Source organism: Silene latifolia, chromosome 3 (assembly GCF_048544455.1).
Source record: "Silene latifolia isolate original U9 population chromosome 3, ASM4854445v1, whole genome shotgun sequence".
NCBI classification, from domain to species: Eukaryota; Viridiplantae; Streptophyta; class Magnoliopsida; order Caryophyllales; family Caryophyllaceae; genus Silene; species Silene latifolia.
This window is the reverse complement of record NC_133528.1, coordinates 27335024-27353273: the sequence shown is the minus strand read 5'-3', so window position 1 is coordinate 27353273 and position 18250 is coordinate 27335024.

Below are 18250 nucleotides of genomic sequence, written 5' to 3'. Positions count from 1 at the left end.
TTGAGCAATTTTAGAGAAATCCTTAATAAAGCGGCAATAGAACCCTGTATGACCAAGAAAACTACGCACACTTGTAACATTAAACGGGTACGGGAGTTGCTCAATTACCTTAACCTTAGCTTTGTCCACTTGAATACTCTTACCTGACACCAAGAGACCGAGTACCACCCCTTCAGTAACCATGAAGTGACACTTCTCCTAATTGGCACAATATTGCTCTCCTCACAGCGCTGCAAAACCTTAGTCAAGTTTCTCAAGCAAACATCAAAGTCAGTACCATAAACACTGAAATCATCCATAAAGACTTCCATAATAGACTCTATGTAATCAGAAAATATGGCCATCATACAACGCTGAAAGGTAGCTGGGGCATTACATAAACCAAAGGACATCCTCCTATAAGCAAATACACCATAAGGACATGTGAAAGTGGTCTTTTCCTGATCGTCAGGATGAATGAGTATCTGAAAGAAACCGGAGTAGCCATCTGGGTAACAGAAATAGCTATGGCATGCTAATCTCTCTAACATTTGGTCGATATAAGGAAGTGGGAAATGGTCTTTCTTAGTAGCTACATTCAACTTCCTATAGTCAATACACATCCTCCACCCTGTAACAAGTCTAGTAGCAATTAATTCATTTTTATCATTCTTTACTACTGTGGTACCTCCCTTCTTGGGTACAACTTGGACAGGACTGACCCATTTAGAGTCAGATATAGAGTAAATAATGTCAGCGTCAAGTAATTTCTGTACCTCTTTTCTTACCACCTCCTGCATTGGAGGATTTAGTCGTCTCTGACCTTGTGCACTAGGCATGTGGCCTTCTTCCAAGTGAATACGATGCATGCAAAAGTCAGGACTAATGCCCTGTAAATCATCAATGCTATACCAATGGGTTTCTTATGAGTTCTCAAAACAGTCAACAAAGCAGATAGTTGACCTTCAGTTACGCTAGCATTGACAATTACTGGGTTCATCTCGCAGTCATCAAGAAATTCATATTTAAGATGAGAGGGAAGAGGTTTTAGTTCAGGTTTCTTTACCTTAGTCACCTTAGGTGCGATACCCATACTATAAACCTTTTGATGGGGGCATTCCTCTCCAATTAGAAGCCTCTCAACCTCGCGAACTTCTGGACTCCATGAACCCGTCTGAGCAGGTGAGTCGGAAACCAGGGCAATCTCTAGAGGATCCCTGTCCAAACACATAGGAAGACACTCATCAATAGTAAAATCAACAATATCTATGCTATGACAAGTTTCTTCTATCATAGGATGTTTTAATGCTTTTTCTAAGTTAAAAACAATGGTATCATCCCCCACAGCTAAAGTCAGTCTCCCTTGCCTAACATATATAACCGCCCCTGATGTGTGAAGGAATGATCTTCCTAAGATGATAAGGATTTGGTTGTCCTCCGCCATGTCTAAGACAACAAAATCAACGGGAATGAAGAATTTCCCAATTCAAACGGGAACATCCTTCAACACCCCCAGTGGGTGTTTAACAGATCTATCAGCCTTCTGTAAAGTCATATTAGTAACTGTCAACTGACCCATATTTAATTTCTTGCAAATAGAATACGGCATGACACTAACACTAGCTCCTAAATCACAAAGAGCTTTACTAATAGCAAGATGACCAATATGACAAGGGATAGAAAAACTTCCTGGGTCCTTTAACTTAGGTGGTGAATTAATTGGCAACATGGCACTGCACTTCTGAGTGTAAGCAATAGTTTCCATAGCGTCAAAGGATCGTTTCCTTGTCAAAATCTCCTTTATAAACTTTGCATAAGCCGGCACTTGAGTAATCAATTCAGTGAAAGGAAGACTCACCTGTAAGTTATTTACTCCCTCCATAAACTTACCAAACTGTCTGTCTAGCTTAAACTTCTGCTGGCGATGAGGAAAAGGTAGTGCTATGGTAATGGGCTCGGCTTGCTTGGCTTTATTATCAACTTTTGAAACACCTTCGGCTGCCAGGAAGGATCCTCGATCGATCCTTGGTAGGACTCGATCGAGCACTAAAGTTCCTCGATCGAGTCTGGGTGGACTCGATCGAGGACCTTAGTAGGTTCGTCTGTTTCGTTCTTTTCGCTTTTATCTTCAGCTCGTGTTTCAACTTCGTCAGCTTCTTTTTCATCATCACTAAGCTCTAAATTGCCCAATCCTTTAGTATGCATATAAGGTACCTCATCATCATTAGTGGGCACTTCATTATCATGGCTTTGCAGGTCCGGATTTGTATACGTGTGTGGACGCGGGCCCACGGGGGCGAAAAGCAAAGCAAGCTTTTCCTCTTTGGTTTGTTTTGCATTTGTGGAGTCGCCACCAATTTATTGTGGAAAATTGGAAACCGTTCGAATACTTCGTGTCATGTCAAGACACAAAGTAATGACATGAACACTAAGCACTCGTTACCCTTAGCATTCTATGTCTAGAATGACTCTCGCGGATGCCAATGAACACGGATGTTCACAGAGATATGGAGTAAGGGGTGAGGGTACGTATTAGGAAGCTCTTTTGATCGAACACCTAATCCCGCCCGCCTCGATAGCGGCCTCTACTAATGATTAGGGAAATTGTCTATACTCGATATATTGTCGATTATATGCATGCAATGCAACATCCAATGTTTTAATCCTAGCATGTGAGAATTAACTAAGTCGGTGAACACGTAATTTAATCATACAATTGGGTCAAAGTAGAAATTTAGATTGCTTACATGTGAGAGCATACAAGCAATAAAAATACAATAGAAAATACAACAATAGAAAATTACAATAATTACATTGGATTTATTGATTTATGTCGAAAATACATTTAAAACGGATGGTTTTAGGAAAAAAATAATAAATGAACAAACGAATAGATTATTAGGTGATAATACGATTAATAGTTAATTAAATACGTAATCTAACAACTAAGTCAAGGCAGAAACGGAAGTTCGGGGACAGAAATCAACCGGGAACATGCGCAGCAGAGCTGCGTCCCTTGGAAGAGGCGCGGCACTTGCTGCGTCTGTTCCTGGGTTGAGTTCTGGCTGTGAAGAAGGAACCGCATCTCGTTAATGTTCGTTGGTGAATTTAATGGTTGATTATGAATAATTGACTCGGATGAAAGTGATTTACATATTATTTACATGCGAATGAGGCCATAAAAACGATAAAACATGAATGAAACTAATTGGAACGAATTATTTACAAGATGAGACTATTTAAAGAATTAAACAAACCAAACAAATTAATTAGACTAAACATGCTATTAATGATGAATTAATGATGGTGACAATAAATAACAGATACAAGTATATCAAAGATGAATTCCAGAGATTCAATATGGGTAAATCGAATCTCTAAAAACCGAATTGACTTTAAAGACGAAAACCCGCAAATATGGATTATAAGGGGTTTAGGTCGGTATTTGAAAGATGAATTAATTATGAAGAATTATGAACTACAGGTTAAAATTATCATGCTTAAATTGTCGTGTTAATGAAACAATGAACAATTGAAAACAAAGTGAAAAACAAAAGGACGAACAAAAGACGAAGGAAGAAGAAAGGAAGCAGGAACTGCAGCAGCCTCATGAAGAGGCGCAGCAGGTACTGCGTCCCTTTGAAGAGGCGCAACAGTTGATGCGTCCTTTCTCGACGGTTGTCTTCTGATAATCCGTAAAAAAGGGTTTTTAAACAAGGTTCTACAAATCGGTTTTAAGCATATTTTCGACATAAATCTTACAATATTGATTACAAAAAATAAAAAAACAATAATTAAAGAAGGATTTACACCCTCAGACTTACATGTTTGACGAAACAAGATGAACTAAGTTAACGTTTAGTGATGCTCGACTCGAATGTAGACGAAAGTGCCCTCTAGGAGGAAAACGAATAAGATTGATTAATGTTTATTAATGTGGAGTTGGTCAAATTGGTCGGTCATGCAAAACGAGGCTGGTACTCAGAAAGATCCGAGCTTACGTGGTCGAAAGTTCAAGCACGTAGACGCCAAAAAGTAAGAACGTGGTCTAGAATGCAAAGGGAGAAGAAAAGGGCGGACACTCGCGTGAGAAATATGTGAGGCCGAAGGTCTCTATTTTTACTAATCACACGGAGGAAGTAGGGTTTTCGGAGAAACTTTGGAAGTGAATCTTGAAAAGATACAGAAAATACGCAGAAAAGGACTGAGGAAGAGGCGCAACAGGCACTGCGTCCCTTAGAAGAGGCGCAACACTTGCTGCGTCCTTTCCTCAGTCGTTTCCTCCTGCGGAAGAAAGATTTCCGTGTTTCTATTATGGAATAGCGGATTAATCTCGTTTTCTTAATATTCTGTGTGAATATTACGGGAGATATTTTACCAAAGATCAAAGATTGGAAAAAATATGGAATAGAAATATCCGGAACATTCCAGAACATTCTAACTCGGTTATTAGAAAATGAAGACGGTTTTTTGACCCGGACTCCAAATGTACTCTAATTACTGCCAAAACGACCGTATCGGCACGTAGATGACAATTAAGAGGTAGACACAAGTGTTTGAGCGATCACTTGATGATAAACTTACGAACTATCACAAATCGTTCCGTATACCAAACATGCGGCCCAATCATCACCGGGTGGTTTGCGGGAGGTGCAGAAATGAGGTATCTACAGAGCCCCCACTTTGACTGAGGCTTGGATAAGGCGAAAGCCAAAGTATAGCCATCAGGTCAATCGAAGATTACAACCTGACGACTATGGCGACGCAAGGCGGCTCAAGGGGTCTGAGCCAAGGACCTGTCGTCGGGAACATTTTAGAGTCTGTCGACTATCGGAGAGGGTCGTTTAAAGTCCATTAGACTACGTACGGAGGCTCGCCAGCCATAAGAAGAGACCATACCTGAAATTCCTTGAAACTCCAGGGGAAACAAAACGCGATACTGGGAGGAGACAGCATGATGTAGTCAGGAACTGCTGGGAGAAATCTGCTTGGGTCGGCTTCAAACAAACTTCGGAAGAGCTTGGGGTCGATGTTGATCTCCATGTCTCGAGAGGGACGATTGCTTGTCCGTGAACTCTCGCTGGGGGAACATAATCGGGAACTGATCTCCATGTCTCGAGAGGGAATGTCTGTCCGTGTACTCTCGCTGGGGGAACATAATAAAGGTGTGTCGAAACACCTGTCAGAGAATATTCGCTCATTGTGACAAGCAAGGTCTTGGTAAAAAAATATGGCGACAGTTTGCTGTTGGCTTGGAAATATGGGTCCGGACGAAAAATAAATGTCAAACGGACCAAATATGCGATATGACATCGAGGAAGAGGCGCACCAAAGATGGGCCCACAAAATAACGAACTTATAACGAATCTTCAAAAATTCGTATGGAGGGAAACTGAGGAAGAGGCGCAGCAAGAGCTGCGTCCCTTGGAAGAGGCGCAACACCTGCTGCGTCCTTTCCTGAACGTGGCATTCATGGGTAAAAACCCGATGAAACAGGGGTTTTGTTTCATAATTTCGAAACAATAAAACCTCAAATATTCTCTCAAATTCCAATCATTTCTCGTCAAAATTTGATCAAAAACTCGCATTTGCCATGACTAATCGAGGTATGTGTATTATTTTTGCATTAATCTTCTATAATTGACCAAATTGGACCGACAAAATCAGGGTTTTCAACCCTAATTATGTCGAAAATTTGGGGCTTTTCCCCCCAAATGATTTTGCCTTGCAAAATTGACCTTGTAAATGGCTAATTGGTAGTATAAGGATCATAACCATGTATTTGTTTTGAATTTTCGTTGTGTTTTGAGCATTTGAGTGAAATTGAGACGGTCTCACAGTTAAACCGTAAATCGCCTCGAAAATGGCCCTAGGATTACCCATTTGTGACGAAACTTGATATTTGGAATCCTTGTATGATGATTAAACTTCCTATCATCTCGGAATTTTGATTTGTGATGGCTTTTTCAGGACACTTTTCTAGGGCATAATCGCCGTTATAACGAAATGCTGTCGAAATTCCGACTCGAACCCATGACTAGGCTTCAACTTAGGCTTGACTTGACCCAAATTACCACATGAGTGGTTATGTTTGTGGGAAAATGGCCAAAGATGGCGAGAAAAGAGCGATTTCGGAGCTCCGAAAACTCGAAAATCCCCTAATCAAGGCTTGTTGTCACTTGACGCGGCCTAAATTCACTTTAATTTTGCAGGTGATGAGGCTTCTACATCAGGGAGAGCTCCCATGGACTTTGATACTGCTATTAACCCTTCTTGTTCACTTGAGGAGGCGTTAGAGCAGGCTTTTACCACCGCGGTGACGGCTGCTGAGGACGAGGTCCTTGAGGAGGAGGAGGCCCCGAGACGGGCCAACGTTGGACGGGGTGGTCGCCAGCTGAGGGGAGCACCTGCGTGGGCTGAGACTTGGGACAATAGGCACCTACTTTGAGCTGCAGAGGGTCACCTGTCCTACAGGACGATGAAGAGCTTAGTAAATCGAATTCATCACGCTTCACTCATCTTCTTTCATTTCTTTTTGGTTATTCCTTTTCTTCTTCATTCAAGCTAAAGACAGCTTTTGTTCCGAATCCAAATAGGAGGTCGGGAACCTCAGATCATTCTCGGACTACACGACGGCGATGGGGTGCTACGAGAGGCTGTCGGCTGAGGAGCGAGCCATCATCGAGCGGGGAGCGTTCGGTGCTTTGGTACAGCTTGGAGGGATATCACGAGGAGGAAGCTTCGGGCTAACCTCAGCCTGGTCCGAGCTTTCTTAGACCGGTTTTGGGACACGACCTCCACATTTCACATGCCTTTCGGTGAGGTGGGGGTTGATGTCCGTCGTTGTGTGCACCAAAGATAAAATTTATAATTCCTAACTACTACTATAGATAACGGTAGCAGGGTCGAACCACAGAGAGGCAGATGTAATTATTAGTTGTCTAATTTCAGTCTAAGGTAACGATTATGTACGGAACAATATTGAAAACCCAAATTATTTGATATTCTAAAACCTAAATCAAACTGAATGAAAACTGAATGATTAAAGCTTAATGCCAGGTTACGTTATATAGGAATATAACGTAACATTATTCGCAAAACCTAATACACATTGGGCTTCCTTATTCTCGATCTTTTTGTTTGCGTCAGAGTAGCGGCTTGGTCGATCGACCACTGTGACCGGTCGATCGACTGAGGTAAGCTGAACAGGAGTTCCTGTAAGTTGGGATCTGGTCGATCGACCATTGGGTCCAGTCGATCGACTAGAGTAGCTGATAATCCGCTTTTTAAATCTCGTGGATTTGTCTTTCGGACCTCGAAATGCGCACCAAGTTCGTATCTTGAGTAAATACTTCACGTCAAATGCAATGCAAGGTACTCGGGGACGGATTCGGCTCGATTTCTACTCATTTCCGCATAAATCTGCAATATTACATAAAAATACGAAAGTAGACGAAATGGGGCAAATAGTAGCATAAAACTACACAATTGAGCTCTGAAATGCGTGTAAAATGAGGTGTAAAACATCATATAAATGACACGCATCAAACTTCCCCAAACCAAACCCTTGCTTGTCCCCAAGCAAGAACTAGACTCGATCCTAAAACCTAATTGGAACGAGTTCAGTCTCAGAGCGAAATTCAAACCGTATAGCGTAAACCAATTTAATGCATTAACTAACAATCAATTAGTAATGTGAATCATGCAAACGAGTTATGGAGTCGTTAAAAACTGCTGAACCGTCAACTATAGAGACTTATCATATTGGACTCTCACGGGTCGCTCAAATCACTCAAATAAGCACAAGGTGAATAATGTATAAGATAGAAAGAATTCATTTTGTAATGACACTCACCTAACTACGACCTATAAGAACATGCCTGCAATCTAATATGAAAATAATCTCTACAACTGTACATATGCATTCCAACCAAACAAATGACCATGACACATGCCGAGGTATATATATGGATATGTGAGGTAATGGGTAAGAAGAGGCAAAGATAATTATGGGAATGGGGAGGTACAGGTGATCAAGCTAGTACCTAACAAAGCCATATGACAACATCCAACTTCTTGCTCATAATCAACAACGAAACCGGTGCTAAATATCAAGCACAAAACTCACTATCTCCAATATAATTAATCAACCCCCCATAAGATATAAATACAGCATGGGAGCAAAAATCGCCATTTAATAAGGACTTTGAATATGCGAATTGATTCTTTTCTTCTTTTTCTCGGACTCCAGTCGATCGACCAATGATGCCAATCGATCGACCGTCCTCTACAGTACAGCACGTAACTCTTTTTTCTCTCTTTTTCGAATCATTTTTTCTTTTCTCTTTTCTTTTCAATTCTATTTTTTTTCTTTCTTTGCTTTTTCCATCTTCCCAACTTCATCTCAAAATGAGCATATGTCACCAAAAACGAAGTAACAACCCCAAGAACGTAAACTACTAGCTTGACAAGGCAGGCTAAATGTAGGATGTGGTAATGGGACAAAAAGGCTGTTTTTGGCAGTGTGGAGCTTATGGGTAAAATGAATAAAGGAAAACCTCTACCACATGTGTCAACAAACCACAAACCGAATGCATACAGGTATTAAGCAGATTAAGTTCATATTTATGCACATTGATGTAACATGTCTTATAAGGAGTAACTACTCACAATCCTAGATGAACTGGTCATAGATGTCACCAGTTATAAGCTCTAAACCTCAGAAAATGATGTAGTTTGCCAAAAAGATAAAAGTCGAGTCTCAAGCTCAGCAAATAATTTAACGAAAACTCGTAGACTATGCATATATGATTCTACTAATAACATGTCAATTAGCAAGGCTTAGGCAAAAACAGATGAAAATGCAATGTCATCATTGAAATACTACCGTTCCGACTCAACCTAAATGCTAAAATAAACGTGCAATTTTATTGAATTTTTGAATTTTTTTGAAATTTTTTCAATTTTTTTGAATTTTCTGTATATATAAAGGAAAATAAACAACAATGCAAGACAAAATGTAAACGTGAATACAAGCAAATGAAATGCAACGCAAAACCCTTCCCCAAACCAAATCGCACAATGTCCCCATTGTGCAAAATCATATAATGAAATAACAGGAAAACGGGAATTTGCGTAAATTAACTACATAAGGCATGAAGTAAGAACTCGGAAACACACAAGACTTTAAGCGCAGCAAAAAGAAACCTCCCCAAACCAGCATGAGCTAGGAGGTTTCAGTAGCTAGCAGTGCTACCAATAAGTACCTGAAAAGACAACAAATACCACGCGTAATCTCGAGAAAGCAAGATTGGGACGGTAAAATTATGTGCGGGAATGATAAAACAAAAAAACAAATTAAGCGGAGAATAAAGTGGAGAAAAGACTCACTGAACTCCGCAAATCGATCAAACACAAAGCAGGGGAATGATCGAAAACAGTGCACAAAGAACGAGCAACGGTCGATCGACCACCTCACCCAGTCGATCGACCAGGATGTCAGGAACAGAAGCTCCTGGAACTGTGCAGCCAGTCGATCGACCATACAGACCAGTCGATCGACTAGAATAGCTGCTGCAACTGTCTGATTTCTTCGAATTAGCTCACTAACTTGAGCTAATATGGTCTATATACCTGTAAAAGCACATAAAAACGCGCCCAAAATTGCGCAAAACCCAAAGCAATAGTCTGAAGGTCTTAAAATCCTAAACAAACTTATTAAAATGCGAAGTCTCGCGCACACGAAAAACGATAAAGAGTCTTAAAAGGCAATAAAATGTTTGTAAAGCATGTGATCAACTAGTAGTTGATCAAGAACGGCCATGGAATGGCCCACTTAGTCGGCTTCTGGCTAGAAGAGGCAGCCTCTACAGTGCTCATCTTCTCAGCTGCACTCTTCTCAACTCCAACATCCGCGGAGCTCAACGGATCAACAGCTCTGATATCTTCCCAATCAATGACCTCCTCTAGCTCGTCGGAATCCAAGTCGGACTCCCTCACTCTGACTGGCTCATCTTCAAGCTCCTCATCAGTGCCATAGCTAAGACATCCTATGCCGCCTCTTGAGACGATTGGCTCCTGCACAGCTGGAGCAACATGCGGCTCTTCCTTCCCCAAACCAGCTCCTGCAATGTCCAAAACAGAAGAATCGTCCTCCACTTTGCTCCCAATTTGGGGCGGAGGTGTTATAACAGAAACAGGCGTAGAAAGTGGCATATCAGGAAGCACAAAATAGGATTTCTTTTCAGAAACCGTATTACAAGTTATTGGCCACATGGGGTCTTTCTTCTTAGCAGTCTGGGCAAAGACAATAGAATGCTTCCCTACTTTGAAGGTCAAAGTCCCTGAACCAACATCTATAATCGCACCAAAGGTGTGCGCGTAAATGGTCTACCCAATATAATAGGAATGTGGGCATCCTCGGGCATATCCAGTACAACGAAGTCAACAGGGAAGAAAAACTTTCCTATTTGCACAGAAATGTCCTCTAACACTCCTATTGGCTGGACCGCAGATCGGTCAGCCATTTGTACTGTCATGTTGGTTACTGCAAACCTAGTCAATTTGAGCTTCCTAGCAAGACTCAAGGGCATAACGCTAATACTGGCTCCTAGGTCACATAAGGCCCTCTCAATAGAAAAGGTGCCAATACTACATGGAACTGAAAAACTACCCGGGTCTTCTAGCTTATGGGGTGCAGTATGGGTCAAATAAGAGCATGACTCCTCAATGAGTGCGACAGTATGCACAATTTCAAGTGACTTCTTTTTAGATAAAAGTTGTTTCCTGAATTTCATGTAAGCAGGCACTTGATTGACTAACTCAAGAAAAGGAACTTCACATTTAAGCTACGAATAACATTTTCAAACTTATTAAATGATACCTGTTCCTTTGTTGGCACTAATCTCTCCGGATAAGAGGCTGTAAGAAGCAACTTAGCCCTCTCCTCTAAATCTCTCATGCCGGCATCGATGGACTTAGGCTGAAAGTCCACAACCTTCTCCTTGTTGTAGCTTGACCCTTCTTCAGACCGTCTCAAATGTGAACCATTAATCGACAAAGGGTCGTACTTCGGAATCGGAACTGACCCATCAGCATTTGGGTCTTGCCTCAATATTTTCGGGGCGGTCGTACCCCGAAACAAGTGGTCCCTCAAGTTATTAGGCATTGGAGGACGAAAAGCTTCACCTTCAGCAGCGCCGTCAGTCGATCGACCGACTTCTACAGGACCAGAAGTTGTCTCTTTGCGCGGACTGGTCGATCGACTGGGTATGTCAGTCGGTCGACTGACATACCTGTTGATCGTCTTTTTCTTGTTATTATTCGTTACAGCTTTCTTCTTGCTCGGTTCCGCCTCATCTTTTTCAGAGACATCCTTGACCATAGCAGGCCCATCAAGGGTAGACCCACTCCTCAAGGTAATTGCATTTAAGGTCTCCTTTTGATCAGTTTGAGTCGGTAGATGTCCCGGAGCTCGAGTTGTATTTTTGCTAGCCAATTGGGCAATTTGGCTCTCTAACATCTTCATCCCGGCCTCTCTAGCTTAAGACTCTTTCAACCACTAGTAGAAAAATCCCCTATAATGGCGGTCATAAATGGCCTTTTTATGGCGGTTTTTATAAATTATGGGTGCGCCGTATATCACGGGGTTGTTTAGCCTTTACGGCGGTTGTACAACCGCCACAATAGCTTAGCTACAGTGGCGGTTTTTCAACAAAACCGCCATTATAGGCTTAAATAAAACGACGGTTCTTACACAAGAACCGCCACTGTAACTCATATATAGTGGTGGTTATTGTTTGAAAAACCGCCACCATAGGTATTTAAATAATAGCATATTGCACCACTATAGGTAAGCACGACGACGGTTGTTTTAATAGAACCGTCGTAAAAGGTAAAAAAAACGACGGTTGTTGTTACAAAACCGCCATTATAGGTAATTATAACGTCGGTTGTTTGGCGAAGAACCGCCATTAAAGGCAAAATATTTTTGAAATATTTAATTTTTTCACGTCGTTTCTGAAGGAACCGTCGTAAAATTTATTTATATTTTTTTTAAAATAATAATTAATTTTCTACGGAAATTTCAGCGGCACCTCCCCATAAATTTGATAATTCCAAATATTATATGAACACAATAAGACATGTCAAAAGAAATGTAACCACATTTATAGTATTCCTAACAACACAAGTCCAGCAACAAACTTACATCAATCTCGCATCACATCCAACATAAAAATAACATCAATATCATTATTATCAAAGATGCATATCCAAGTGTATGAAAAATACATGCCTTAGTTGATAAACTAATCTATAAGTTCTCTAAACATTTAGTAGCCCACTCTTCTTTGATCTCATGAATATCGCCACTTGACATGCTTGATTCCTCCATAAGCTATAGTTAACAAATAGGTCAATTAGTAAGAATATAAATCAACAACTAGCAACAATAGCCAAATACAGCATTGCCTATTTAACTGTTTCAATTTTTCTTACACCACTTTCGCCACTGTCAAGCGGTACACGTGCATAGTTAAATAAATTAAAAGGGAACACACAAAAGCTTAAATGCAAAATCACAACAAAACTAAACCTCGCCTTACGATAATGGACTGATTGTGAGGCATGGTTGGGGATTAAACTTGTCAGATCAGAGCCCCTGAAGTACAAAAAATCGAGAATTCAGATAAGGTATGTATGGGCTCTTTTTAACTCCTGCATATACCAGGTATGGACTCAAAAAGAATAAGAGTAGAGCGTAGGGATACATTGACAGACCTACAACCATTGTTGATCGAATCAAGGTAGAGATGAAGCAAAGATGTAGCAGTCGAATCCATCACCCTCTGAAGGATATGGACATGAAATGGATAGAAAAAGTTGAGCACGTTATCAACATATCACTATAAGCCAAGCTCATTTATTTATTAATAGAAACAAAACAAGTTTGCTGTTTTCTGACTGCTCAATATCAATAGACCTCTCACTCCATAGCAAAATCCGAATAAGATTCGAAAGAAGAACAATAATATTAGGAAAAAAAAAAAAGTTAAGTCTGCATTATTACCTAATTTCATTTTTAAAAGTCCAGTCTTCGACGTGCAGTTGTAAAACAAAATAACCTGAATCAAGTCAATAAAATGCAAACCACCTCCAATAACCTTGTAAACCTAAGAGCACAATTGCGGCAAAAGTTGAACATCAAATTTACAGATGTTTAGAGTGAACGAGTAAATGACTACGAAACTGACTAACCATGCTGAAGAAAAAGGAAAAAAGCAGTAAATGAATGAAACCCGCTATAAATGACCATATTGAGCTGCAGTATACACAAGCAAATTGGCATTTGATTGCAATTGTGGAAAAGACAAGAAAATTGGGATCATACTACTCCTTATTAAACAAGACGTATCAAATAAGTGAAGCAAAATTGGCATCACATTAACATTTTGACTATTTAAGCTAATTAAAACAACTGCCTATCAATCAATTATAGAATCAAATCAAAATATTACTATAGTAGAGTATCTGACATTATAAGAGAAGCAAGTGACAATTTTTACCTGATCGAGAAAAAACAAAATTGAGTCGCTTTTATTTTCTTGTATGTATTATTGAAGAACTAGAAATAAAAAAAAAAAACCAAAACCTTGAATTTGGAAGAAATAAATCAAAAATAATAATCATGGATTGACTGATTAAAAATAAAGTGATGATGAGAAATTGGAGATGTAAACAAAAGGTATGAGAAAAAGAAATTAAAGTAGTTTGCGACCTGTTGATATTGAGCCATCAGAAAACAGCAAACTTGTTTTCGTTCTATAGTACACCAGCAACAAATTATAACAAATAATTAAAACCTTACAAAGCGATCAAGCAATTAAGAACTAAATAACTCGAAAAGCTTCAAATTAAAAGAAGCAACCTTTGGAATTGTAGTATTGGTCTCAATGTCGACAATTAGTTCATCGGCATCGTCGTTGGTGTAATCGAATCTGTAATCTTCCATATATGCATCTGTGACAGCTTATTACAAATATTTGGTGGTGATTGTAGGGTGACTGGTGCTCGTGAGCAGCGGCGAGTGGAAGGAAGGAGAGAGGAAGGAGAGCTGAGTGTGGTCGGCGTTTTGTTGGTGGTCTGGCAGACGGGATGCGGTGGTGGGCAGGTGGGGGAGGCCTGACGTCGGTGGTTGCCCAAGTTGAATTGTGAGGGGATTGTAAAGGGTTTTTCGGTTTTGTCGGTGTGGAAATGAAGAAGACGAAGGAACTCAGTCTGGTAGTTAATAGTCTCATGTAGTCAATAGTTTTTCACAAATGTGTTGGAAAACAGAACGTGCTTTCTGTCAGAGGACATAGCTTAGATAGGAATTTGTTATGATCTAGGACTTAGTTGTCTATCCCAAATAAGAGAGCTCTAGCTGTTTAGGTGTATCACTCCAGTCAAAATATGCAAGATTGAAAACTTCATTATACAAAATATTACTTGTACTCTCTCCCATCACAAGAAAAACACTTAGAATGAACACGATTACATGGTTAGACGTATTCAATTACTCTACCAGCATACTACAGTAGTACCGCAGTTGCTCGGGGTTCTCTAAATCGCGAATCGTTGAGCGAATTCTATCCTGTCGTTTGGTGAATATACATATTAACACATATTCTACAAGGCCGGATCATGAATCGGTAAGGGCGTATTCACAGCGAATCCAGTAACTCGCCAATTAGGATACAAAATCCCCAATTTTGATAACCATAATTCACAAAAAAAAATATTAAATTAGAATCTGAAATTTACAATAATTATATAATAAATCAATAAAACACATCCTAAACCATACTAATTATCATAAAACAACATATAAAACACAAATTAAAAACAAAAAAAATAGGTTTATAAAAGAAGAATACTAACCTTGACATCAAGGGTAGTGACTGGTAGCTGACGAACGGCTTGGATGGCAGGTGGGTCGACGATAACTGAAAACAAAAGGATGAAATAAAATGGTGATTAATTAGCCGAAATCGATTAAACCCTAAAACCATAAAATCGATGAAATAAAGTATGTGACTAACCTCGTGACAAGGAGTTTACAGCGGCGTAATGGTGTCGAGGGCGGCGAAAGAAAAGGAAGTTTTGGCTGCCGGGGTTGAATTGTGAGGGGATTGTGAGGTTTTGGCGGTTGGAAATGAAGAAGACGACGAAGGAATGAACATAATCAATACTGATTACCGAGTATAATGTAGAGTTTTTTTTTTTTTTTTTTTTTTTTTTTTTTTTAAGTCGGTTTTAATTAGAAACCGACACAAAAACATATCATGGCGGTTTTTTAGCCCAAAAAATTGTAACTTTGTATCAACTTTTAGCGTCATTTTTAACGTCGGTTGTTAATAGAACCGCCACAATTGACCTGTGGTGGCGTTTCTTATTTCGAAACCGCCATAAAAAATTTATGTTATCACGTCGGTTCTTACTTAAACCGCCATTATAGACCTCTTACATACATAAAAATTTCCTTCCCGCCAATTTATTGGGCTTTTCGCGTCGTTTCTATTAGAACCGCCATGATAACTGCGTCGTGATAGGGGTTTTTTCTACTAGTGAACAACAGATTCTTCAATTCGGCGAATTCGGAACCTTGGGATTGCTGCTGCTGCTGTGGAACATACGGAGGCTTTTGGAACTGCTGCTGCTTGTGAGGGGGAACATAACTTTGCTGCTGCTGCTGCTGTGGAGGTTGAGTCGGATTCAAGACATTTTGGCTACTCCACCTCAGATTCGGATGGACATTCGGCTCATAGTATGTGTTTGTCTGCCTATAATGTTAAAAGGCAGCACAAGACTCAAAGGGGCTAGGACAATTGTCTGAAACATGTCCCTCAGCTCCACATCTTTTACAGACGAAAGGACCGTCTGAAACAGCATTCACATGATAGATCCCTCCTTTTTAAGCTCCTCCCAACTCGTACTTATCAAACCTCGCCGTAAGAGCCTCTAATGCAACTACAGAAGGAGATTCAGCAGCTCTCCTTTGATTTCCCCGGGAATTTCCATACTCAGCTTTATGGGTGGCCAAGTCATCAATGATCTTCCACCCCTTAGTTTCCCCCATATTCTCCTGGAATCTGCCGCTAGCTGCCGCATCCAGGATAGCTCTCTGATCGTCATAGAGCCCATTGTAGAACTGATTGCATAGGCTCTATTTCTCAAACCCATGATGCGGAATGGTTCGCACCAGCTTCTTAAAACGGACCCATGCCTCGTGAAAGTTCTCATCAAGACCCTATTTAAAGCTCGTGATTTGAGCTCTAATAGCATTCGTCTTCGAGGCAGAGAAGTACTTCTTATAAAACGCCAAGGCCGGCGAATTCCAGTCAGTGATCCCATTAGCAGCTCAATCCAGGTCTCTGTACCACTCCCTTGCAGCATCACGGAGTGAGAATATAAACATAGTCTCCTTTACCTGGTCCTGGGTCACACCGGTCGGCGGGGATATAGAGCAGCAATAATCAATAAATATCTCCATATGCTTGGCTGCATCTTCAGTTGCAGCTCCCCCGAATTGGTTTCTCTCAACCAAGTTGATATAAGAAGGCTTCGGTTCGAATTTTCTATCAGCCCCCGGTAATTCGAACCCCTTATATAGATTTGCAAATGTCGGCTCAGAATGGCTAGCTATACTCGCTTCTTCAGCCATGACTGGAAAATCTGGAGATGTGACGGTCTCGACTGAAGAAGTGGAAACAGGATATGAAGGTGGATCCTCCTCGAATAACTCGTTCTCGTAAAAACTAGAATGAGAACCAGGCTCTTCCTCTGACTGTTGTTCTTGAAACAATCTCCTCTACACGCGCAAAGTTCTCTCAATCTCAGGATCGAATGGTAGTAATTCACCACCCTATGACCTGCGCATAAGAAGAAACTACAAAAAGAATGTGAGAATAGTTTAAGGAAAGAATGTCCCTTAAACTAAGAAACAGACTAAAATAAAACAACTAAAAATTAGAACAATTGCCTCCCCGGCAACGGCGCCAAAATTTGATGCCCGTCGTTGTGTGCACCAAAGATAAAATTTATAATTCCTAACTACAACTATAGATAGCGGTAGCAGGGTCGAACCACAGAGAGGCAGATGTAATTATTAGTTGTCTAATTTCAGTCTAAGGTAACGATTATGTGGGGGTTGAATTGAATTGGTCTATAACTAATGAGCAATAAACTAAAGAAATGTATAAAATCAAATATAAAAGGGGTACTAAGATGGTCGGTTCACTGTAGTTTCGGCAGCAGCATACTAAGTAGGTCTGAAATAAACACATGAGGCGGAAAAACAAGAGGTCCTCTCGGTCCACTCTCAACAAGTAGCGTCTTTCGATCTCGCTACGGGTCCCTAATATTACTAGTACTGACTTTCATCCTGAAAAGTGACTAAAAACCTAAACTCTACCTATCTTTCGATCTTAGCATAGTTTAGTCATTTTAATTGGTAGTCTAACAACTTTCCCTATCTTTCGATCTAATGGGTCGGTCATTTCTTGAGCATTCAACTAGTCGCGTGCACTCGATTTGTCAAATATAGAATTTAAATCAATTAAAACGAAGCAAAACCTCACGTGGCCAGTCGATCGACCAGGGTGTGCGGTCGATCGACCGTGGCGCGACTCATGTCGTATCATTCTACTGCCGCCTAATTCTACAGATTCCCTACATCCTAGCACAAGGTATTTAGCTACTCATGATATTGGTAAAAACAACAACAAGATTAACGAAATAGACTACTGAACTCATGCTTAAAATAGTTAAGTAACAAATAACAATAAACGATAGTCGGCTTCGGGAAACTAACTAGCAATTCTATACTATCAACGAAATATAAGCAATGAAACTGAATAAGAGCAGGAGAATACCGAACGGAATTGCAGAGAATAAAGATCCAGAAACCGAATGTAATTGTAAATTGTACGAAACAATATTGAAAACCCTAATTATTTGATATTCTAAAACCTAAATCAAACTGAATGAAAACTGAATGATTAAAGCTTAATGTCAGGTTACGTTATATAGGAATATAACGTAACATTATTCGCAAAACCTAATACACATTGGGCTTCCTTATTCTCGATCTTTTTGTTTGCGTCAGAGTAGCGGCTTGGTCGATCGACCACTGTGACCGGTCGATCGACTGAGGTAAGTTGAACAGGAGTTCCGGTAAGTCGGGCTCTGGTCGATCGACCATTGGGTCCAGTCGATCGACTAAATTAGCTGA